Raw genomic sequence first — 26,253 nt, 5'->3', positions numbered from 1 at the left:
ATTTGCATTTAGATTGTCTTTTAATTTGCATTTAATATGCATTCCTCCCCCTTTGTAAGCTTTTTCAGTGTATTTCACCTAAAAAAGTGCATTTTCTTTGAACTGACCCTTCATTGCAAAATGATCTGATTGATAGTTGTGTTCCAGTTCACATGTAAATCTGGGAGTGTTGAATTAGGTCAGAACCAAACAAATTTCTCCTCCATCCCTCGTTCAGATTGTCATGTGTGGAGTTCTGTGTGCAGTTGTGTATGTCTTTGTTTCTCACAACCTGACTATATATTATGTTGCACACACAGAGAGCCAAAGAGCTTCTATTGAACAGAACACCAGAAGTACCGTATTTTTCGCTCTATAAGATGCACCAGACCACAAGACGCACTTAGTTTTTGGAGGAGGAAAGCAAGAAAAAAAATATTCCGAATCCCAGAAGCCAGAACAGCAAGAGGGATCGCTGCACAGCAAAAGCAGTGATCCCTCTTGCTGTTCTGGCTTCTGGGATAGCTGTGCAGCCTGCATTTGCTCCATAAGATGCACACACATCTCCCCTTACTTTTTAGGAGGGAAAAAGTGAGTCTTATAGAGCAAAAAATACGGTACTTTGCCACAATTTGTTATTTTGGTCAAGGAAGGGTTGTTAAGTGATGACTACATCCCTAGGTTCCGTTAGTCAAAATCCAAAATGTTGCATTTCCAGTCCTTTTTAACAGTCTGGGTATGTTTAATGTGCAACTTCTAATGTCAAGTCCTGACCTTTAAAGTCTGACAAAGCAACTAGGCATCTTCCGCACAACCCTAATCATTGAGTAATAGAGGCAGCTAAGGATCTGGGCAGAGTTTCTTTTTGGACATCGACAGCAGTTCAATGCACAACCTTTGGAAACTTTTAAAAAAGCCCCTGCTGAGGAAATGTGACTGAGGACATTAATTGCTATCCCTGGTGTTGTTCGTCTCTCTATCTTTCTCCAAGGATCAAATTAGTGAAGAGGAAAGGATTGATTTGATACTAAGAAAACTGTGTTGTTGCTAGCCATGCCTGCTGAGTTTTCTGGGTCTTGCTGTGTGGCAATCACGACCCATTAGCTTTTACAAAAGGCCTGTTCCCAGTTGAACTGAAAGCTTAGTTTGTTGAGACTTTTGGGAGTCTTGACTGGGAATTTCCTTGAGGGCTACACTACAATGCAATCATGTATAATTTGGTGTGTGTGTTAGCAAAAAATAGCTACTGGGAGTTGCAGTTTGGGGGATGGATGGGAAGGGAGTGCTTAGCTTTAGATTGTTTCTCTCCCTGCTGCAAGGGTAAAAGTAGTTGATGCAGATATCTTGAGGTTAATCTTGCCCTGCCACCTCCCTCTCAAGACTGCAGCACCTTGCAGCTCCTTACTATTTCTCTTTTTAAAATATGACACAACCTGTAGAACAGGTGTGTCCAACTTTTATGAGACTGAGATCTACTCCGACTATAAAAAACTGGCAGTGATCTACAAAAGTTGTTGAGTTTTTTTGTGGCGGGTCCAATGATCTACTGCGATCTACCACATACACCCCACAATCTACCAGTAGATCATGATCTACCTGTTGGACATCCCTGCTGTAGACTAAAGGTTAACATCATAAAGGTAAAGGTAAAGGGACCCCTGACCATTAGGCCCAGTCGTGACCGACTCTGGGGCTGCGGCTCTTATCTCGCTTTATTGGCCGAGGGAGCTGGTGTACAGCTTCCGGGTCATGTGGCCAGCATGACCAAGCCACTCCTGGTGAACCAGAGCAGCACATGGAAACGCTGTTTACCTTCCCGCCGGAGCGGTACCTATTTATCTACTTGCACTTTGAGGTGCTTTCGAACTGCTAGGTTGGCAGGAGCAGGGACCGAGCAACGGGAGCTCACCCTGTCACAGGGATTTGAACTGCCAACCTTCTGATCCGCAAGTCCTAGGCTCTGTGGTTTAACCCACAGCGCCACCCGCGTCCCTGTTAACATCCTAATGGCATGCAATTGCCTTTAAAGTGAGGTTTGACCCTGAGATGCAAGGAAGTACTGGCTGCCAGCTTGGGTGGCTTTAAAAGAGGATTGAACAAATTCATTTTGTAAGTAAGGTTGTGGGGAAAGTGCCTGAGGTGCCCACCATTTCTCTAAGCAAGATTGATTTCTGGCCAGTTGCTGGTGCCAGGTCTGCTCTACCTCATGGAAGCTCATGAGAACCAGTTGTGCCAGTAGAATCTCGGTGATATAATTCTGATGCCAGAATAAATTCCTCTTCTCCCCCTGTCCTAGTCCCATGCCTTGAGGATTCCCACCAAACCAGAACTGGCACTTCTATAATATACTAAAAGCCAGCTTTGCATTTCTGCAGCCTGGAAAAACTCAGAGAAGGGTGTTCCTAATTTTCCACTCTTAAATCACATCTGCTCAGTGTTCAGACCACAAAGTACTAAAAGTATATTGTGGAACATGAAGCAAAACATCACACACAAATTAAAGACCCACTTTCTTACCCACCCACCCCTCTCGAGAAAGTCACATTTCTCTTCCAAATGAAACTGTTATCAAAGCCATTGCTTAGCCATCCTAGCAGCAGATTTGGAAAAGGCTGAAGCCTAGTGCTATGCTGGTATCCAAAAGTAGACTCAGCTGGGGTAGAGCAGAGGCCTGCAACCTGACTGGTCCTAGGCATATTTCCTTGGAAACAATTCAAGGGACTTATTTCTGAATTAACTGAGTTTGTAAGGATGTGAATTGTCATCTTGGCCACTTGATAGTCTATGGCAAGCACTGGCTCCTTAACCTCACCCCTGCTCCCTGCATTTGCAACATGGAGGCAAGATTTGCCTATCTTCCAGGGCTGTTGTGAGGCTGATGAAGATGGAATATGTTATAGGCTTTACATATCATTCTTTCTATTTCTGATGTTTGGATTCTCAGTGCTATTACTTATGTTAGCCAAGATTGCGCTATTTGCACACTAAAGGGAAGAATGTGGAGGCTTTGGGGAAATTGCAAGTGTACCAAAAGTCTATGGGACGGGGAGGAAACTATAATGAATGGTTGAATGGCCATGGAGAGCTGACTGACAGCTGGGTGCTACACCCACCCCCACCACAAAACCCTGGGAAAATGGAATGCAGTAACTGGAATCCTGAACAGGGAGCACTCTGTGCTGCAACATTTTGTTGCAGCTCCCACTGGTATTATCCAAGTTCTAAGCTGCTGTTGTGAATAATGCAAATACTAACAAAGTAATAATATTTCCCCATCCTTCCTGTAAATGTGTTATTCTCCTGTGATCAGCCATAAGGGGACTAGTAAAAGGAAGTAATTATTAATTCAATTAGAGGATGAAGGGCAAAACGTACAGTCTGCCATTGGGAGATGACAGCAGCAGATGAAGAATGGGCCGAGGGACGTGCATAGTGGGGAGATGAAGAAGCTTCCCTGTCTCTCCTGTCCAAGCTGACCTTGGCCTTTGCCACAAATGTGCTTTTGCTTATGAAACATCCCTTCAGAGAGGCTTCTATTTAGATAGCAATATATTCTGGGATCAGAACCTTGATGTCAGTGTGGAGGTTAGGATGCCAGAACAGACACACAGTGGGAGCTTTCAGGTCATTTGAATGCATTAAGTATTTACAATCGGCTGAGCAGCTGGAGAAAAGAGACGTTGCCTCAAGGGCCCATTGGAAGCTGAAATCCTTGGAGCAACATCTCCAGACCATAACGGTCTTTCTAAATGTAAATGGAACGGAGGTCCCCCAGGGTGAAGGTCCTAGCATTAGGACAAATGTTGCTTGGCTTTCTGCAGTTTGCACTGCCCGAGTGTCGTGTTTTAAAAGCAATATTTAAAGTAGTGCCATTCCGAGCAGCTCCTAGGTGCCACATAACATTATTTTTGTAGTTGTCAACGTTAGAAATGATGAAAACATGCACACTCAAGAGCTGGTGCTTTTTAAAAAAAGACATAGTCTACTACCATCTTGTTATCCAGATAAAAGGAACAGACCTTAAATAGCTAATACTGTGATCAGATCTGCTTTTGCTATCAAAATGCTCATCTTGTGATTGTCAAAGCGCCAGTCTAAATGCTGCAGGACAAAATATAAGAAAGCTATAGCTGTGAGCTGTCCATGTTATAAGAAATATCCTTTGCCCTTGTCAATTTCACCCATGCGAGCTACATACCCCCCCCCCCAATTGGCCATTTTAACTATGTTGGAAAATCCAAAATACATAAATGATCAAGATGCACAGGAAATAATGAGAAACCTCTTTTAATTTGGTTTCACTAAAACAAATCCTGTTCCAGTGATCTTGCTGAACCGAGAACAGAAAGCTGGCATTGGCCTCTTATCTAGTATTGTCTGCTCTGACTGGCAAGAGCTCTCCAAAGTTCTAGAGGCAGATGTCAGGGACTCTGAACTAGGGATGTAGGGGGGAGGGGAAGAGTATGAGTTAGCGTTGAAAGGAGAGCATACCAAATTTGCACTTTCCAGAATGATATGTGAATGGAAACAGCCAGCCTCCAAAATTCTCCACATTTTGCAGTGCAGCTCTCCAGCCAAGTCATCTGCCCAACAGTGCAAAGACTAGAGGAAAGGATGCATGTAAATGCATTTAACAGTGAAAATAACATACAGAACGCACTGTAGTAACAAAACTTGCTTTGCAAAAAATGTGCACCGTATTTTTCGTCCCATAGGACGCTCCGTCCCATAGGACGCATCTAGTTTTTTTGGAGGGAAATAAAGGAAAATTTTTTTCCCTTTATATCCCCCCCAAAAGCAGGTCGGGGAAACCTAACCAGGTCAAGGAACAGCGGGATGACAGCGCTGCGCCTCCCTGCTGTCCCCCGAGCTTCTGGGGCTGGCCGATGTCTGCCCGGCGCGAGGGGCGCTCTGTTTCAGGGCGCCCCGCCCGCCGGGCGGCAGGCTGCTATCCGCAGCGTGGGGAGCCCTGCGGGGAACTCCTGCAGGGCTCCCCATGCTGCGGATGTCTGTCCGGCGCGCGGGGCGCTCTGCTTCAGGGCGCTGCGCCCGTCGGGCGGCAGGCTGCTATCCACAGCGTGGGGAGCCCTGCGGGGAACTCCTGCAGGGCTCCCCACACTGCGGATGTCTGTCCGGCGCGCAGGGGACTCTGCTTCAGGGCGCTCTGCCCGCCTGGTGGCAGGCTGCTATCCGCAGCGTGGGGAGCCCTGCGGGGAACTCCCGCAGGGCTGCCTAGGCTACGGATGTGTTCCCGAAGCGCCGGGCGCTCTGCTTTCAGGGCGCCCGATGCTCCGGGAAGCAGGCTGCTATCCGCAGCCTAGACATCCCTGCGGGATCTCCCGCAGGGTTGCCTAGGCTGCGGATGTGTTCCCGAAGCGCCGGGCGCTCTGCTTTCAGGGCGCCCGACGCTCTGGGAAGCAGGCTGCTATCCGCAGCCTAGACATCCCTGCGGGATCTCCCGCAGGGTTGCCTAGGCTGCGGATGTGTTCCCGAAGCGCCGGGCGCTCTGCTTTCAGGGCGCCCGACGCTCCGGGAAGCAGGCTGCTATCCACAGCCTAGACATCCCTGCGGGATCTCCCGCAGGGTTGCCTAGGCTGCGGATGTGTTCCCGAAGCGCCGGGCGCTCTGCTTTCAGGGTGCCCGACGCTCCGGGAAGCAGGCTGCTATCCGCAGCCTAGACATCCCTGCGGGAACTCCCCCAGGGCTGCCTAGGCTACAGATGTCTTCCTGAAGCCTGGAGAGCGAGAGGGGTCGGTGGGCACCGGCCCCTCTCGCTCTCCACGCTTCAGCGAAAGCCTGCACTCGCCCCATAGGACGCACCCAGATTTCCCCTTCATTTTTGGAGGGGGAAAAGTGCGTCCTATAGGGCGAAAAATACGGTATGTTGGGAGAAATTCATGCTGAAATGCTGATTTTTAATTGCAGACTGGATGTGGGGAAATGAATGTCAGGTCAGAAACTGAGAAACAGAGATTGAAACTGACATCTGTTCTGAGCTTAACCCATACGCCCAACAAAGTCCCTGGGTTGTGCCACCAACCCTCTGAAGCGTGGCTCCTTTTTTTCCTTTGGCTAGGCCAGGGGTCAGTAAACGTTTTCAGCAGGGGGCTGGTCCACTGTCCCTCAGACCTTGTGGGGGACAACAACTATATTTTGTAAAAAAAAAAAATAGAACAAATTCCTATGCCCCACAAATAACCCAGAGATGCATTTAAAATAAAAGGGCACATTCTACTCATGTAGAAACACGCTGATTCCCAAACCGTCCGCGGGCTGGATTTAGAAGGCGATTGGGCTGGATCCAGCCCCCGGGCCTTAGTTTGCCTACCCATAGGCTAGGCAGTGTGTTACCAGCCCTATGGTGAATAATAATCTTTGGGTTTCCTTAATTCACAGAGTTTTTGGCTTCCTTTGGTAGGCTGTAGTCTATCGTAGGCATTTGGGGGGGGGAACATGGCAGAGTGTAATGATCTTGAAACAAAGTGTAAATGATCTTGAAAGAAAATACATGGGGCAAAAGAATGAACCTTTAATCCGTTTCAATAAATAATTGATTCTTGCTCTTCCTGCCGTTATCAGTGTAATTAAATCTGTGAACCAAGGTATCTCTTCTTGGGATATTGACTCTTTCTAAATAGCGGCTGCTCAAATATTTCCATTTGCCAGCGCTGAGCTTTTAAAATAAGATGCTGGTACAGCCCACTTAATAAGGCATTCTGAAATGTTACACGCTTCCGAGGGAAAGTTTAAAAGTAACCCGAGGGAAAGTTAACCAGCTCTTGTGGATTTGATTGGTGGGGACCATGTATCTTTTTCTGAACAAGTTTCGATATACGCTCTGGTTGCTTTAATGTGTACATTTGGGTCCCTGCAGGGCATGGCGTATGGTTCCGTATTTACACCAGTCAGTATGCAAGCAAAACAACTGAAGGCGTGTGGCATTTCTGAGGGATTAATGACTGCCTTAGAGGAATAAATTGCTCAAAGCCATTAACCCTGGGAAGTCATTTAATCCCCAGAACATGGCCTGTGCCTTAGTCGTCATGCCTGCTATTTTGAGAAAGAGACACCCCCCCCTTAAAATAAATAACTGAAGGGAAACAGCATGGTTGTGACCTCATTTGGGAGAGCTCAAGAGTGCCTTATAAGCCTTCTTGATGCTGGGCCGTAAAGATTTCTGAATGGCACATCCGACTTGGTAGTGATGCCAATTTTGTCATGTTTCACTCAAAACGGTGGTGTCTTTGATACAGTGGTACCTCTGGTTAAGAACTTAATTCATTCCGGAAGTCTGTTCTTAACCTGAAACTGTTCTTAACCTGAGGTACCACTTTAGCCAATGGGGCCTCCCACTGCCTTTGCGCCGCTGCCATGCAATTTCTGTTCTCATCCTGAGGTAAAGTTCTTAACCCGAGGTACTACTTCCGGGTTAGCAGAGTCTGTCACCTGAAGCGTTTGTAACTGAAGCGTTTGTAACCCAAGGTACCACTGTATTCTTGTTTTTGTCAGCACTGAATAGTGGGTTCTCAACATTGCCACTTCTGTGTCCTCTGAGATGCAACATTCCCAAGACACATATTAGGATGCCATTTTTTGTTTTTCTCAGTTTCTCTGTTTTCCAATCTTAAATTCCGCTCTCTACATTTCCACACTAGTTAGCATTAAAAAAAAAAAAGCCCTCATGAAAATTCACCAGCATTTAAGTGATGATTTCTCCCAATATACATTTTCCTCTTTAAAATTTTTCCTAAGGTTCCAATTCTTGCAAAGCAGTTTTCCTAGATATAATACATCTGTATGTTATTCTCACTCATATATGCACTTTAATGCACACTTTAACCTACTATATGCATTTTTGTACACATTAATTCTCAGAGAAGTGTGAATTCTAAAGGATGGCTGCGTTTTGGTTTGTATATTGTTCCCAAAAGTGTAAATTAGGTAAGTTCACCTTTAAATGCAAACTGAATCAAGTCCCTCTGTGCCTTAACTCTCCCTCTCATCAAATGCCTCAAGAAATGAAGAGTATTTTTTTTTTTAGTGATAAATAGCAGGGGGAATGTTTCTGACTCTGCTGGATAGATCTTTGCTGATAGCACCAAGGTTGCAGATTCGATTCCCATAAAGGACAGCTACCTATTCCTGGGGTTGGGCTAGATGATCCTCAAGATCCCTCCAAACTCTATAATGCTATGAAACATTGAACTGTTGGTGTTCTTAGAAAGAGTATATATTTAGATGCCAGGAGGCAAAAACCCCCAATTAATCAGGCCTCTAGCTTTTAACTATCTATGACCTTTCTGCATAGGTGGGATGTTTTAATGATTTTTTAAAATAGAATTGGCTTATATATATATTTATTGCTGGTTTTAATGTGTTATTGTTATCACTTAAAATATCGTAGGTCTCCTTGAGTTGCCATGGCAAAAAAGGGACTAGAAAATTTATTAGGAAATGATAATGATAATAATATACTTTCTGTCTTGAGTTCTTCAGCTGTTCCAGCAGAAAGTTTCTGCAACTTCTATTACTAAAAATGTCATTTTTTTATTGCATAATAATGCCCTCCCTGCTTCTGTTTCAAAAGAAGAGAATAACTTCAAGTAGATCTCAACTCTTCCCTGGGTTTCTTGTGGATGTGAGCAATTTTTTCATTGGCTTGTCGGTCCTTTTATATCCCCCACCACTTAAATATTTTCATTTCTTGATAATCTTAGGATACTTTTAGACACAGTGCTGTATTTTGTAGGGGCTGGCTATCCTGTTGCCCTCTATATGTTTCTGGACACTGGCAGCCCCATGCAGCCTGGGGCTGGGGATGAGAGGAGTTGTAGTTCAACAATACCTGGAGAGCTTCAGCTTCCCTATCCCTGTGTTGGAGCAACTTCTGCTACCACCCATACTGAGCCTGTTAAACTGTGGGATGTGTGTATTCGTGCCCTGAATGTAGTGCATGCTCTGATTTAGGTCACCTGCTAAACAATATTCATGGACTACCTGAGGGAGGAAAGCAAGGGAAAGATGAATTGCACAGATTGTGAACGAGCAAGGAAAGAAAGTGATCGGAAGCACCTCCTTTGAATTCTTCCTGTTCCCTACCAGTGTTGTTGCCTGGAGTGATATTGAAAAGGCTCTTTGCCTCCTCACACTCTAAAATCCTATCTAGTCTCACATCTTTGATATTAGCAGTATGTATGTACTGAGGCCACGAATAGCTGTCTACTTTATTTCAGACTTCAGAAATTCTATTGCATATGTAACGATGATGTGTTGCTGCCCAGTGACATTCCAAGTATGATGAAGTACGTCAATGGACTGGCTTGTTTTTCTTACAGAAATGACCAAGGAAGCGGGTGGGGCAGGAAATGAGTGGAACCTCCACCCAGGGTTCTGACTATCTGTCTGTGTGTGAATAATTTGGGCATTCCTCAGGGATGTTTGTCATCTCTGCTATGAATCAAATGACCAGGCAGTTAAAATAATTTAGAAAAGTCCTGTACAATTTCCAGAGAGGTAGCTGCGGTGGTATGTTCAGCAAAAGCAACATAAAGTGTTGTGGCACCTAAAAGACTAACCCTTTTTTTTTATTGTGGCTGGGAGTGGGGGGAATTGGATTCAGTTTGCATTAAAAGGTCAAACTACCTAATTTGCTTTCCTAAGCAAATATGAAGCGGAACATGGCCGTCCTTCAAAATTTGCACTTCTCCAGCCAGGTAATGTGTATAAAAATGCGTAAGCCAGGGTAAAGTGTGCATTTACATCTGCATGCATCAGTGAGAATAACATACAAAATGCAGTCTAATAGGGAATACTTAATTCTTAGGAAAAACTGTTTGGTTAGGTAAAATTCCATACGAACATGTGCATTAGATGAAATTCACACTAAAATCCTGTTGAACTTTCACATAAGGTTGAATTTGCAACTTTTTTAAAAAAAAATGGCAAACTGATGTGGAGAACTGAACTTAAGATGGGAAAAATGAGAAATCAAAATTGGCAGATTCTCTCTAATAATAGCACAAGTATTGTTGGGAAAGGGCGCTTCATCAGAAACATGAAGTGCAATCCTAATTTACAGGGTATGCTAATTTGCACATGGTTGTAATTTGTAACATCTCAGTTAGAGCTAGTTACTTATATTTAATTCATAGCATTTATATACTGCTTTACACCATAGCTAGAATGTGTGCAAAATAAGTATGTGCCACTTAATGGCAAACTGGAATGCGTTTTCGTTTTCTCCTGAAGTGGAAGCAACTTGTGTCTGCCACAGCTGTTGGAGAAGAATAGAATGATATATGAGTATCACACAAATAATATGCCTTTAAATATTTGACATAGGAAATAGTTTTCTTCTGCTTCTTCATACGGGGTGAGCATTGCACTCTAGGGCTGACACTTTCAAAGTGGCCTTATATTAGATGTTTTGAGTTGGAATGCTCTGATTCTAAAGAATCAGAATAATAAATTGGGATGCTCAAACATCCAGTTTTGTATTATTTTATTTAAACAATTTATGTAACACTTAACTGCAATAGTGAACTGAACAAGAAATACAATACTGAAAAAGTAAAAATGGATAAAAATGATAAAATCTAACTTTGGTTAAAATGTCTGCTGGGAATAATAATAATAATAATAATAATAATAATAATAATAATAATAGGCTTCAGTAGACCCTGGAAGTTCAACAGGAAGTCTGACCTCAACTGGAAGGAAGTTCCATAAAGCTGGGCCCACAGTACTGAGCTAACACTAACAGTGACTCCAGCAAAGAGCTCAGTAATCAGTAATATAAGGAATTAGGTGGTCCTTGAGGTGTCCTGGACCCAAGTTATTAAATGCCTTGTAAATTAATACAAGAACCTTTTGTCAGAGGAAGCCCATTTCCTGTGGTGGACAAGAAGATAACCTCCCTATCAAAAAGGAAGTCACAGAAACAGCCCCACACCAGTCTTGTAGTATTAAGGCTGGCGGGTTGGCTAGTTCCAGCAGTCCAGCTATGACCTGGAGAAGCATTTAGTTTTCAACAAAGGGCAACCATCTCCACTTAAGCTGAAGTGGGCCATCATTAATTTATTCATTGAGTACCAAGTGCCAGGCCATTAATCGAGATGAACTAAAATGACACTAATGTGAATGTAATGGGACTCTCAGAATTTCCTAATTAATTTATGCTGTACTATTTGAAAGGGGTTAAGGATGCTCTCATCATGTGTTCTGATGTGCTATTAAACAAAATGTAAAAACGTGGGGTTTTTTTTTTTTGGGGGGGGGTCTTCATTGAAGAGCCTAAAGAGCAGAGACAAGTGGCAACAGTAATCTAGTTTTTCATGCACCTGTCAACATGAGAAGCAAGAAACAGCACACAACCCTGGTGGAATTTCCCATCTTTTAGTGGCTGCAGTGGATCTGTCTGTACTGTGGATCAGTCTATAGGGCTAGAAGATAAACACTTAGGCTGTAGGACACTTAGGTTGTAGGACAATGTAACCAGAAGTGTATGAGGAGCAAACATCAAAACACACTGAGGAATGGCAATGACACCTTACACATTGCAATGGGAGAATATAGGTTCCTTTTCCTTCTTATTACAGAAGGACATTCCAGTTTTGATTCTCTTCATTTTTCCAATCTTAAATTCAGTTCACCACATTTTGCAGCAATTTGCAATTTTTTATCCTTATGAAAATTCACCAGCATTTTATAGTGTGGATTTCTCATAATAAACACATTTTTATATGAGTTCTGAGTCATGTACACATTTTTGCAAGCAATTTCCCTAAATATGCATTTTTGTATAATATTTTTATGAATATCTTTTTACGGATATTTTTATTCACACAAATGCATGAATTTTTTGTACACCTTTCTTGGTTGGAGAACTGCATCGCAAAAATGTGCAAATTTTGATTCTTCTAGCTGTGTTTTGGTTTGCATATTGTTTTGGAAAGGGCTTTTAAAGATTCGGCTTTAAATGTGGACTGAATTGAATTTCTCCTCCGCTTTGTCAGATTTAAATCACTTGCCACTGCAAGCATTCCACAGCCTCACTGTTTAGTGCCAGGAATACCCTGCTCCAGGGCTACGACACCAGCTCATCTTCTTCTGACAAAGTGGGAACTGGGACTCTTTTACATGACCAGTATGGGGAGGGCCTTAGCTCAGTGGTACAGCACACGTCTTGTATGTGGAAGATCCTGGGTTCAAGCCCTGGCAATTCCACCATCCCAACACCAACATCCTTGCTATATTATGGACTGTGGTGGGGCAGCAACAACGTTGGAGCTGCACAAATGCCCCAGTGGGACATGACAAAGCCATTTTTCACCTTCTCACCCCTTGCTTTTTCCTGTAAGACCTATTGCAGTCGTTAAGAGTCGTCAACAGGCTCATCACAGCTATCTGCCAATCACCCATTCCCACCACCCTTCTGAGTAATACCCCTCCCCACCTTCTCACTATATAGAAGGATCTGGCAACTTCTGTTTCAGTGTATCTGAAGAAGTGTGCATGCACACGAAAGCTCATACCAAGAACTAACTTAGTTGGTCTTTAAGGTGCTACTGGAAGGAATTTTTTTTTTTTTTTTGCCAGTGGGACTGCCGCTGCTACAGACTTGGCACTCCTGATGGTGCACCCAAGCCTCCCTCATCTTTCCACAGTCCAGCCCTCTCCAGTAAATCAGCAGCAATGCTGGTGTCAGGAGGGTGGCGCCATCCCACCCCACGTGTCACTGCTGGAGAAATCCACATTTGCTGGTGATACGGAGGTCTCCCATCTCCATGTCACAATGCCACTACCTCAAGGATCTTCTGTTTTACCCCTATATCACATGTCTTCCAGGAGGCCTAGAATGTGCACCTAGTTGCATGGACAGCCAGCCTTGGAGAAAAGGAGGCGGGATAATCAAATGAAGAAATAAGCAAGCAAGCAAGCAAGCAAGCAAACAAACAAACCAACAAACAGAAAGAGGCCTCTGGAAGCCATATTCTTGGCTGTTGCTAATGGTGTACAAATCTAGCTTTTTAGTACTGAAGCTCTTTTCCCTGAGTCTATGAGCAGAAAAGCCTATCGCTATCTCCACAACTCAGGAGCACAAAATAAAGGACTGAATAAAAAACCAGTGCTATTTCATCCTTTTAACTTGGCTCCAATTGTATTACTACTCCTGTGTTTGTTTCTTTTTGCTCTGCTCATTAACTTTGAGTGTGTTGACAGGCTCTGAGCATAGCAGGGGATTCACAAGAACCATTACTGGAAATGAACACATTTGTCTTCTGAGGTATAGATTACAAGAAGAAAAGCAAAACTGAGTTGCTTAGTTGTTGTTTTTTTAACCATTCATCATTTTTCATAACTGACTTAAAAATAAACATTTATTATGTAGGGACATCCTCCCAGGAGGCTCACAGTTAAAGGACTGATCACATCTACTGCAACAGCTTCAGCAGTTTTATAGCATCAGGTGCTACCAGAAAATTTGCTGGTGGTATCCTACCTAGACACCAAAGATTTTACACAAAAGATCTAAGTAGCTGGAGTTAGCCAGTGAACTAAAGAAATCTGATGGGTAGCACATTAGATATGGACCTGGGCTTGAATCCTAGCCCAACCTAAACCTCCACTTGTATGCTATATATTTATTTATGGAAAAATTGCCACTTGGTATAATAAAAAGCTCTATGTGGTTTACACAGAAGCAATGGAAAAGCTTGACAAGAGGTATGAGACCCCTTTTTCTCAAGCAGAAGAACTCTCAGGAGCTCACTTCAGGTTCCCAGTCATTCCTTTGAAGCCACATCAGAGCCCACCCCACAACTGACATCAACTATGTTGATGGGGAAAATGGTCCTTTGGGCCAAATTTAGACCCTTGGTAGGCCAAGTTTGACCCACGGGTAGCACAGGTTCCCCATTCTGGCATGATACACACGAAAATGGGAATGAGAGTCATGTATTTGGTGCAATTGCTTACCATATTGTTGGAACTCAAATTATCATTTGTAATGGTAGTACCATACAGGTCTTGTATTCTTCTCCACATACTGCTGCTAAGCATCAGGAAGATTCTCATGATTCCCCCAAGGCAGCATTCTTCTAGGAAGGCTACCTTTATAATAATTCCATTTTGTTTTATTTTTTCGTATTTCACTTGGGTGGGTTGAGAGTTTGCAACCCTAATGGTCTGTTCATAAGATATCTCCATTCTTCCCGTGGCTTTCCTCCCTGCTTCAGAGCAATGCAGGGTAGTTATTCAAAGGATGGCATTTCTGAAAGTGGTTGAAATCCAGATGGCAAAGAAAACAACTTCACCACCTAATTATGGGGCTTAGCCAGCAAACTGTCAGTTATAGTAACGAGAACTCTGTAGAAGTAACTGTAGCGAAAATGTAAGACCCGTAAGCGTATTAACAGTTGGTGCTAAAAATAATGTTAAATCGTAGGGAAATGTCTTCCAGTGCTTGAAGTGTTGCTCAAAGAAAGGGGGAGGGGATCTCTTTCATTCATCTTGATATTGATTTCTCTGGACGGCTTCATACATGTCTTTTTTGAAGTAGCATAGCCCTTATGCAAGGACTGTACTATCTCAAGACTCCCTTTAAGGAGACCTTGCTTGGTATGATTGCCACCTCCTCTAAGGTTCCTCCCATACCAGTTGGGATCAATGTAAAAGCTTCTACCACATGTTGTCATGGGCCAGGAGTTAGTTTCGCCTGCTGAACAGCCTGAAGGCTGCAGCTGATCAGGCTTTGAGGACATGGGGGAGAAGGCACTGATGAGAACCAGATGGCTTCAGCCTTCTTCAACAGAGCTCTCAGCAGCAGTCAGATGCTGGAAACAACACCTCTGGTTCCCAGTCCTACCTTGCTGCTTCCTGGTTTCCATCTGGACTTTTGGCTTCATGACCATTGGATTCCCTGACCTCTGGATTATCTGACTACGTGGATTGCTATTTGCCTGACCCTCAGAATGGACTTGACTTTGTATACTGATTCCACCAAGTGTATCTCAGAGACTCTAATCTTCTGTTAGTCTGTCCTCACATTCCACCAAGCTCTGCACACTGTTGCTTGGCAACAGGACTACGACACATGGCTTCTTTGACAGATGTTTAGCCCTCTATGCAAATAAAATATACTTAAGCCACAGTTCTCCACAGTAAGAGAGCTATGAAGCTGGAAAGATCCTCTCTGAGTGGGACCTGTGTCAAAATGTCATAGAGTGGAATGCTCCTGTTCAGTGTTCCAGCCAGAATGCCTTTTTTAAGGTATTGTGTTCCAGGGATAGGCAACTGGGTTCCTTCCAGATACAAGTGGACTACAACTTCCTTCATCTCTGATAACTCTACATGCTTACTGGTGCTGATGGGGGTTGGAGTCCAACCGCATCTAGAATCACCACGTTGGCTGTTGTTGTTTAGTCGTGTCCGACTCTTCGTGACCCCATGGACCAGAGCATGCCAGGCACTTCTGTCTTCCACTGCCTCCCACAGTTTAGTCAAACTCATGCTGGTAGCTTCGAGAACACTGTCCAACCATCTTGTCCTCTGTCGTCCCCTTGTGCCCTCAATCTTTCCCAGCATCAGGGTATTTTCCAGGAAGTCTTCTCTTCTCATGAGGTGGCCAAAGTATTGGAGCCTCAGCTTCAGGAACTGTCCTTCTAGTGAGCACTCAGGGCTGATTTCCTTAAGAATGGATAGGTTTAGAAGCTGTTTTGTCATATAAGCAGCATTTAAACTAATATCATGCTATAATTAATTACCTTCTACAGCAGGCTTCCTCAACCTTGGTCCTCCAGATGTTTTTGGCCTACAACTCCCATGATCCCTAGCTACAGGACCAGTGGTCAGGGATGACGGGAATTGTAGTCTCAAAACATCTGGAGGGCCGAGTTTGAGGAAGCCTGTTCTACAGCTTACCTGTTGGAAGTGACGTGCAAGAGCTACCATTTCAATTACCCACAATGCCACTGATATATTTCTTCGCTCTGGGACATCGTGGGAAAATAAAATGGCATTATGGGTAATTAAAATGGCAGAGCCTGTACTTAGGCAGTCTTTTAATGAAGAACACCAAGCAAGCATCATCGGCAGACCTGCTTGGCCATGGCAGCAGCCAAAAGATGGTGCGTCCTGCTGACCTCAGGCCTGGGTTTCTGTACTATTATGTTATTTTTATAGGGGTGAGTTCTGACTCATGCAGCATTCCCCATCAGTGCCTCAATGGCACAGGTGAGGATATAGTTGGTGAGTTTCCCCTCCTTCTGAAGCTATGAAAGGTACGAGAATCCTGTACCATACCAAATGAAAGAATCCTGAGTTCTATTCACATGGTGTACAGTATGTCAATGAGACTGCATAAATATTCATTTTTCTTACATGCTTTAATGATATGCTGATTATCTGGCAACATATTTCTTTTCTTTTTTTGGAATAAGATATATTCCCTATTCTCTGTCTAATTTTCCTGCCCCCATGTGAGTGTCTCATGCTGATTGAGAATCCTGCCCTGCAAAGTAAGAGAGTTTCGCAATAATTTGGAAATAAAACTTGCACCCCTTTAAGACTGGCTACTTATCAAGCAATCAATTATTGCTATTTCTGGATCCTGGAAGTACTATTTTTAATTCTATAATTCTATTAAATCTCTCCCACCCCCTTCCCGACGTCTGTATTTTCAAACTCTACAACTTGCAGTATTTACCTGTTTTTGTCCCCAGGTCCTGCCTCATCACAGGGAAATTGTACTAGCAATGAATGATTTTGGCAGGACTTTCCCTCAGAAGGGTCAGTCTGGGTGGGGAAAGTTGTAATGAGATGTGTGTGTGTGTGTGTGTGTGTGTGTGTGTGTGTTCAGTTGAATTATATAACTGCGTCAAACACTAATATTATTTTGTTTCACCTTTTAAAAATCTTGTCTTTTCCTATGGGCTCTTCTCTATGCCATTTGTGGACATCTGCTTTTCTCTCACCACTTTTACACACACACACACACACACCCTTGTCAAAGTGAAGAGTGATTTTAAAATATAAATCAGGCTGCACCATTGGTCTTCTGGGAGTGTTTTTGGGTTTTTTTGCTTTGTGACTGAATTTTGAAATTGGAGGCAGGATTGAATCTAATGCAGTAATAGCTAATGTGGTGCTCACTAGATGTTGTTGAAGTGTGGCACCCACCATCCCTGACCAGTAGTCGTGCTGGCTGGGGCTGAACAACATCTGACTACCCCTAAAGGCCTTTGAGACACATGTTAAGTTATCATAAAAGTTAAATTCAGTGCCCTTTAACAAACAGTATTCCCTGGTTTGCTTGTTTAAAGACAACAACAACCCAAGACGCTATTTCACACAGGCTATTACATCACAATTTATATCGTGCTTTAAAATGTTGAAACTCTTAGTATGCGTTACAACAGGCATGTTTATCCTGGAGAAGAGATGCTTTAGCGGAATGATAGCTGTATGCTAATATTTTAAGGGGTGCCACATAGATGATGTGCACATTTCTGTTGCTTCAGAACCAGTCTGTTCAAAATGCAAGAAAGACGATTTCAACTAAACATTAGGAAGAATGATCTGATCAGGAATGGACTTTGGTAATCTTTAGTAATATGGTGCTGCATGCAAGGCAAAAATCTGGCGTCCCCAAATGGATCTTCTTAATTAAGAACCATTTCCATTTTGCACCTCCTCAACTCAGCACCCTGTGCAGGGGAACTTCCCGCACCACCCTAAATCTGATGGTCACCTGTCACGAATGCTTTAGCTGAGATTCCTGCCACTGCAGGGGATTGGACTAGATGACCCTCAGGGTCCATTCCAACTCTACACTTTTATGCTTCTATGAAATGTGGCACAGACCTGATGATGCAAGCTGTTCAGTAGTGGTACTGACAGCCTTGGAAAGTGGTGGACTGCCCTTCATTAGAGGTTTTAAAGAAGTGACTTGGATAGCCAGCCTATCAGGGATGCTATAGTTGTGGATTTCCTGCATCAGCTGGGAGCTGGGCTAGGTGAACTTTGAGGTCCTTTCCAACTCCGTTATTTTGGGATTATTGTTGTGCCTATATTGCACCTGAGGGCTTGGGCTGAGGGCAGGGGACACTTGGTGAGCTTAGGGCTGATTTGAAGCAGGTGCTTCCTTTACAGCTCAGTGTCTCTTGACCATTAGCCAGCCGTGGCTGGTGCCCATTGGGACTCAGAGAGCAGAACACATGGAGACCATCCAGAAGTGAAATCAGAGCCAATGACAGACAGAGCCAACTAATTCTGGTATTCCATCACCCGTACAACAATGAGAAAGCTGATAGGCAGGCTCGGGGCCGGATTTAGGTTTGATGAGGTCCTAAGCTACTGAAGGTAATCGGGCCCTTTATATGTCCAGCTGTCCTTTGTCAACAACAATGTCACTGTTTATTGTGTTGAATATATGCAATATGGTAATTTATGGACCTACACAACACAAAACACTGTTGCTGTATGTAGGTTTTATTTTATTTGTTTTTTTTATCTTATATTTTGGAAATGTACATCCAGGTTTTTTTCCTTTAAATTTTTTTGGGGGCTCCCAAAAGAGTGGGGCCCTAAGCAATAGCTTGCTTAGCTTATACGTAAATCCAGCACTGGGCAGGCTACTTATAACCTGGGCTGGTTAGAAGTGAAGAAGCAGGCAGGTTGAGCCTGGCTGAAGGCAGAACGAGGTTGGTGGGGCAGAGTTCCATTTGGACTAGTAGACCAGCCCCTACTGCCATTAGGTAACAATAGCTCTCACCTTGGGACGCGGGTGGCGCTGTGGGTTAAACCACAGAGCCTAGGACTTGCCAGTCAGAAGGTTGGCGGTTCGAATCCCTGCGATGGGGTGAGCTCCCGTTGCTCGGTCCCTGCTCCTGCCAACCTAGCAGTTTGAAAGCACGTCAAGGTGCAAGTAGATAAATAGGTACTGCTCCGGCGGGAAGGTAAACGGCGTTTCCGTGCGCTGCTCTGGTTCGCCAGAAGCGGCTTAGTCATGCTGGCCACATGACCCGGAAGCTGTACGCCGGCTCCCTTGGCCAATAAAGCAAGATGATCACTGCAACCCCAGAGTCGGCCACGACTGGACCTAATGGTCAGGGGTCCCTTTACCTTTACCTTTACCTTTAGCCCTCACCTTAAAAAAATGTGTAGAGTTGGAGGATACAGAAATTAGTCGAAGCAAACATCATCATCATTTTTAGTATTTGCAAAGAATGTCATAGTAGCTAATCTTGTTAAGTATTTTTCTATTCTTTTTTAAATGACGTAGCATCCATTTCAATGTCACTGAGTTGCTGCTGCTGTGCTAGTTTTTATTTTTTTTAAAAAAGCTGGGTTCTTTAAAAAATTTCTGAGATTATTATGCTGTCAGCTTTCCACGTCCCAGGAGGATAATAGCAATTTTTGTTTCTCCTGCTCTCGGCAGCTGCTCCTGTTAAGCAATGATTGCCATACTAAACCCCTAAAGTTGACGAGTTTGCAATAAAGTACTTCTCCTAAATCACTTTGAACTAAACTATCCATGGTGAGTTACTTCTTGCCCATTAGGAGCAAGGCTAGAAAGCAGTGGCGTAGCGTGGGTTGTCAGCACCCGGGGCAAGGCAAGTAATTTGCGCCCCTTAACCCGTGGATTTTAGCACTCGAGTGCGAGCGCGCCCCCCCCCCAGATGTTGCGGCCGGTGCGGCCGGCCCCCCCTGCACCCCCCACGCTACGCCACTGGGGCTGGGGGCGAGCGAAGGAGCCAAAGACCCCCCCAAAGGCTCAGCAGGAATTTATTAAATTTATTATTTGCGGAGCCCCCGCGGGCCGAGGCAGCCGAAGCCCCCTCCCCTTGGGCGCCTCCCCGCCCCCTCCTCTCCTTGGGCTGTAGGTGGAGCCCGCGCTCCGAGGCGCTCCAGATCCGGGCTTGGCGAGCGCCTCTCCTCCTCCCGGCCGGGTCCGGGGGCTTCCAGCCGAGCTCCGTCCTCGCCCCCCCTCCCCCGCGGCTGAGACTTGCGCTGAGAGCCGGAGCCAGCGGCGCCCCCTTCCGACGGGAGACCCTCGCCCGCCCGCCGGCTTCCTCTCGGAGGGTTTTGGGGAGGGCAGGGCGCGTCGAGGCCCCTCGGAGCTCTCCTCCCTCCCAGTCGGCAGAAGCAGCCGCCGCCTGTGGCTGGGCCGAGGGGATGGCGCCGGCGTCGGCATCGGGGTGTGGAGGCTGCCGGTGCCCGGCCAGGCGTCGGTGGCGGCGTCGGCGCTGCTGCAGCGGTTGCTCCTCCTGCGAGCAGTGAGTGGAGCGCAGCCGCAGCGGCGGCGGCGGGGGGGGGGGCGCGCGCGCTAGGGCGCAAGGCTGGCGGCGGCGGCGGGGAGCCCGGCGGAGGAAGGAACTTGTCCCTTCCCTCTGGACTCGCGCCCCCCCCAGATGTTGCGCCCGGTGCGGCCGGCACCCCTGGCACCCCCCACGCTACGCCACTGCTAGAAAGCAATTAATAATCATTTATTTTTATTTTATTTTTTAAAAAATCCCTCCAGAAAAAAGAAGCAGAAAAGTGTTCCTTGTGGCACCTGGTGTTGTAAATAAGCTTTATAGTTATGTCTTTCCACCAAATGTCAAGGCAGCTCTGATCATGCAATGTAGCAATTTTCTGTCTTGTTCCTTCATATTATAGAGATTGGACTAGATTTGCAGCAGGTGGTGTTCTGCAGTCAGCTTCCTGGGCCATTATAAAAAAAATTTTTTTTGACCCTTCTCTTGATGAGATGATTGCTTGTAAGACAACTGGCAATTACTGTTCTTTCAAGAGACTGGGTGCATATTAACAGATTAGAAGGCCTGGAGATGTACTACTATATTATTAGCTGCACCTGTACTGCAGAGTTATTGTGAATTGCAGTTTTGTAATTTCTACATACAAAGTGTTATATTCTATAAATATGGGGCACATCATTTTGTGATCCCTTTACAAAATGATAGCTTTTCGTGCGCTACTTCTCTATTCAACTAGCGATCATTCTTTTCAGCATCCAGACTTCAGCTTATCTGGGCATCCTTGCTGCATGTATGTCAAAATTAGCAAATTCTAATACCATCTGACACATTCCAGACTAATGTCCGGATCAGAATTTGCTCTCCACAGGCTTTCACGCTTCTGGGATGTTTCCTCACATGTTGAAGTGATACGGATTGAAAGCATTTGCCCATCTCTGTATGCAACCTCCAGTTTCAGAGAGGCTGTGTGTAACTCGATATCAGATCCTGGGAGCAAGAGCAGAAGAGACTTGCTGCTGAGATCCATGCACACATGGATGTGCATGGATGTCCATGCACACATTGCTCCAAAGGGGGACAAGCATCACCCAAAAGAGCGCACTCCTGTTTTAGATATATGAGGTCTCTTCTCCATGTTTTCACATTTTGATGGCTTTCCTGCCTTACCTTCTTAGTTGCTTTTAGAGACCTTCAACATGGACTGAAAGTTAACTTCTGCATGTTACACAAGAAGCTGTACTGATATTACAGGGAGCAAGGAAACAAAACAGAAGAAAACTACAGCAGTAAAGCACAAGGACAAAGGGCAGAGGTCTGAAAGAGGCTTGGGGGGGCACTCCAGTGTCCTTAAAACCTGGCACAGGCAGCACAGTTACCGTATTTTTCCGAGTATAAGGGTAGTGCTGAGGGGTGTATTCTTAATTTGGAGACCCCCCAAATAGGGGGTGTCTTATACATGGGGGCGTCTTATACACGGAAAAATACGGTAATTTTCCATCACAACCATTTCAGTAGCCATAAGTAATTGCCATCAGTAACATGGCTGCAGAATGAGAGATTTGTGGTTAAATTTATACTTGACTCCTGGTTTAATCATTTTAGCTGCTACCCTCCCACCTGCCATATGAAGTTCTGTGACCAGCTTGACTGTCTTGCAAAGGAATCTATGACTAAAAGGAAACTGCTGAAACAATTCCAGCTATTTAATAATCCCTGCGTTTCTGTTGATAAATGTTTATATATAGCGCAATGCTAACATTCGGTTGATGGGATTTGAAACGGATGAGAACTTAAATCCAGCCCTGCAAATCTCAACTAGAGATGGGAAGAATCAATCCAGTTTGTAGCCGAAGGAAGGAGTTGATTTGCACTAATAGTTTTAGCGTCCTGTAGCTGTAAAAGGGAGCACTGCACACGGCGTGGTTGGAATGCAAAATCTGGTATACAGATGAATGGAAACTTTGGCCCATGCTTCTTTTTTGCCTTCCAAATGACAGATGTTGGCCACTGCAGAAGCTTTGCATATTGTAGCATCTTCCTACTATTATGTGAAAAGTGCTTGGAAGCCATTGCATTCATCTTTGCAGTGACCCAGAGTTGTGGGTCACACTCTTCTTATTCTACAGATAAGAACAGAGGCGGAGAGTGTTGCTTGATTCTGTATCAAGGCCACACTCATTGAGAATGGTTCAGAATAATAGAATTATAGCGTTGTAGAGTTGGAAGAGACACCCAGGGTCATCTAGTCCAATATCCTGCAATACAGGAATCACAACTAAAGAATCCCCGGCAGATGACCCTCCAACCTCTGTTCAAAAGCTTCCAATGAATGAGAGTCCATCACACTTCAAAGTAGGGCATTCCAGTGTCAAGCAGCTCTTGGGTTTGGAACTCAGAGTTCTTTAACTTGAGAAATATGCCTATATCTTATTGAGCGTAATATGTCATGAAGCACAGCTCCGTGTTTTCTAAGAGGTTTATTTGTGGGGAGGGGGGGTTCTGAGAGAATAAAGAGTACTCCACCTTTACTTGGGGCAAGCAATATGCAATACACATGGTAGAACATTCACAGCCTGAATGGGATTGTGCTCTAAAGTGGCATAAGACCTGCTTATGAATGACACATGCCACGTGGGTTGGACCAATCATACGGGAAAGCCCTGTGATTGGTTCTGCTTCATTCTCCTGCTGAATATGCCACAGGAAAGGGATTTTCAGCTTGCTGTGCCTCCATGTGAAAGAGACTTAAGAGGCTACCTACATACTGAAATGGATCCTTAATATTTAATTAAAAGCATGGGGTGGTTCAGTGAGCAGTGGCAGAGCTTCCTGCTCTGGCACTGGGGGGGAGGGCAGAGAGCAGGCGGGGGTGGGGCTGGCACGCATTCCGGGGCGGGGCACGCCGCCCGCAGGGGTGTGGCGCATGCCCTGGGGGCATGGCGTGCTGCCTGCAGGGGCATGGCACCCAGCGCAGGCGGGGAGGCAGCCGCGATGGCAGCCCAGTGGGATTGCGTTGCCGGGGGCGGTGCGCTCCCCCCGCACTCCTCTTCCTCCACCAGTGTCAGTGAATACGTGGTATAAGGAGAGGGGTATGTAACATTTTCCTCACTTACCATATCTCTGCTTCTTCACAAGTGACACCCACCTCTGGAGGGTCAGAACATATTTTAAACACATGTTTTGAACCCTTGTGAAGAGAGACAAGCCACAAATACAAAGGTCCAAACGTGTGTGTGTGTGTGTGTGTGTGTGTGAGAGAGAGAGAGAGAGAGAGAGAGAGAGAGAGAGAGATATTTAGAGTAGACAAATTGAAAACAAAGTACCTCTCTTCATCACCATTTCTCTGCATAAAATCCTCTTGGACGCTTTTCTTTATTTAAAAAAACCAAAGCAACAAAACTGTAGGATTAAGGCTCCATTCCTTGCAGTTTCATGTTCTGTGTAGTTAGCCCCTTATACTAAAACATATGTTGAAATGTGATTGGCTGGCATCTCGTTAGAGTACATGTTGAATATGATGACAGGGAATTGTTTACTGACGTGTAATTAAATATCCTCCGTGATGCTTTATGATCTAGTAGGGTTTTCAGAATTTACCCCTTTGGGACTATATTTCTACACTAATAGTGGATGTCCTCGCAGGCCTGTTAGAATACCAGTGAGATATTGCTATTTGTTGACAGATTTGTACCCACAGACAACATCTTCATACATCTCTATGGTGTTGTGGTCCTGATAGATTAAGCCCCCCCCCCCCCGCTGTGATAGAATTTGGACATAGGTACAATATTTGCTAGTCAATCATTTTAACTCATTCTTCTGCACTAGGAGTCTGTGATGTGTTTGCTTTATTGTGCTGTGCCCTAACACATTATGCCTATTTGATGTTCTTACTCAATATTTGCCCTGTTGCTTTTGTGATTTTGCTGCCTTTTCCTCCTTCCTTTCCCCCCATGTTCTTTCCTTTTGTGTGTTGCCCTTCTGGTACACAACACATTTACACTTTGTGCTGCTGCAAACCTAGCACTCCCTTTAATCAAATTATAGATTCTCCACGCCTCGGTCCTTGAGACATGGTGCTGCACTCTTGAATATTGACCACAGTCAATTTGCGAGGCGATGCATTCAGTAAAGGATTGGCGGCTCAATTTATTCCAGCTTCTTTAGAAGAGCGGCAGAAAAGGTGTGGTGAAAATGTCAGCTACTTTTATTTCGAGATATCAATCACTGTCCTTTCAGAGAGTTTTTATTGCCTGTTTGTATAAGTCTCTTTGTGCACAGGTTTCTTTAATAAAACGAAACATTAGACTAAAGCATGTTCAGCCTAATGCACACCCCAGTAATGTGGATGGCTTTAAAAGAGCACTAGACAAATTCATGGATAAAGTTACTAATGGTTGCTATTCATGATGGCTATATATTATCTTCAAGATCAGAGGCAGCACGCTAGAATAGTAGTTATCATGAGCAGGAGAGGGCTGCTGTGCTCATGTTCTGCTTGCAGGCATCCTGTAAGCATCAGGTTGGTCTATGTGGGAACAGAATCCAGCAGAATTATTCATACTTATTTATTGAATTAAATTCTGCCCTTCCTCTTGAATAGAGTGGGAGCATAGACTGCATCTTGTGCAAAAACAAATACCCTTTTCCTTTCATGCCAATAGCATGAAATCTCTTTTTGCATGCTAAAATGCGCACATTGGTCTATATTCAGGGGGTGGCCAGGAAGCATCATGGGTCAAAGATCACTTGTGCTGTGTGTGCGTTTTCACACACATCTGCAACAGGTGCAGGGCAAATGTGCCACTGAGGAGTCCTAGAATTCTTCTGAGTGAACAGAAGTTGCAACTGTAGATGCAGTCACCAATTTAAATGTGCCTGTCAGTCATCCCAGTTCCTGAAAGCAAAGTGCTACTCTTTCTGTTCTTTTTTTTTTGTCATTTAGCTTTTGTACTACTAGCAAAAGGAGCTCCAAATAAACACTGCTATTTATGACAAAAACCTCTGGGCGTTTTCAGGGAAAACAAATAATGTGCAAGGTTTTCTGTCATATGTGTCCACAGTTCCCTTTCTATCACATTATAGTAATTCTGGACTCTGGCCCGTTTTTTAAAAAAACGTGTGCTTGAAGTGCCTTTTTGAAGTCAGTGATAAAAATACAAATACACATTAGGAATGTGCACCAGGGATGTATTTCCTATTTACATTTTTTTCTGCACCGCCAACATTAACAAAAAGAACCACAGCATAAAAGAACTGAGTGCTTGCAAAAGCTGGGCCCTTATAAGGTGAGCGATGGACTGCTCATTTATCTCCAAATGGAACTCATCCAACTGCAGGATTCTGTCACCAAGGTGTAGACCTATGGCTAAGGAGTGATGTTGAAGGAGAAGGCATAGGCCATAGCTGCATATCTTGGTGGGCCTGTTACACTTCTGTGCAGATAAATGTGGAAGGAAGGAAGGAAGGAAGGAGTAATTAGGTTGAGCAATGTAGAGAAATACTAGAACAAAGAACATGATGGCCATTGAGTGAAATGTACCTTCAGGTAGAACACTGAAACGCTGGTTGTTGGGGTGGGAAGAAATGTTGGTAGTGCAAGTCTGACCATTCTTTTGGTCTAGGGTTCTTATCTTAGTTATTTTGAGTACCCTGGATGTACAACATTTGGAAAAACACCCCTTAACATTGCAGCTATTAGACCCTGTAAGAGTGCTACCTGAGCAATTGGACTTGTTGCAAGCCATGGTTTCTTGGTCCATTGGTGTCAATTCGCAGCTGTATCAGAGACTGAGCAAGAGGTGTTATCTTGCAAGCTTGAACAGACTTCCAAGGCCTTTCAGTCTGTCAGGATGTTCACACCTAAGAAACAAGTAAGATGTGACCAAAATGTGATGCCCCTGAGCAGGTGAGACTCTGGAGAGGCTGAATTATGCAGTGCTTCTTGGTTCCCTCTCTAGGATACCAGCTGATGCATTTAAGGTATTGGGAGAGTGAAAATGAGAATTGAAATTCA

General features: G+C 44.5%; 1 protein-coding gene and 1 long non-coding RNA gene across 10 annotated transcripts in view; one reads left to right on the top strand and one right to left on the bottom strand.

Annotated features, from left to right (window-relative positions):
• Window positions 1–15,043, bottom strand: part of LOC310743729 — a 28,034-nt gene extending 12,991 nt beyond the window's left edge. Inside the window, exons 1-2 of the long non-coding RNA XR_014539195.1 lie at window positions 14,846–15,043; window positions 4,471–4,581 (exon numbers count right to left, since the gene is read on the bottom strand). This is a non-coding gene — a long non-coding RNA (uncharacterized lncRNA). The remainder of the gene's footprint in view (window positions 1–4,470; window positions 4,582–14,845) is intronic.
• The window catches only part of CHST11 (carbohydrate sulfotransferase 11), a 199,985-nt gene that overhangs the window by 93,169 nt on the left and 80,563 nt on the right, over window positions 1–26,253 (top strand). The gene's annotated exons all lie outside the window — the stretch shown is intronic.

This window comes from Podarcis filfolensis, assembly GCF_964270895.1.
Source record: "Podarcis filfolensis genome assembly, chromosome: 10".
Classification (NCBI taxonomy): domain Eukaryota; kingdom Metazoa; phylum Chordata; class Lepidosauria; order Squamata; family Lacertidae; genus Podarcis; species Podarcis filfolensis.
The sequence above is the reverse complement of the archived record's forward strand: the minus strand, read 5'-3'. Positions and strand labels throughout refer to the sequence as shown.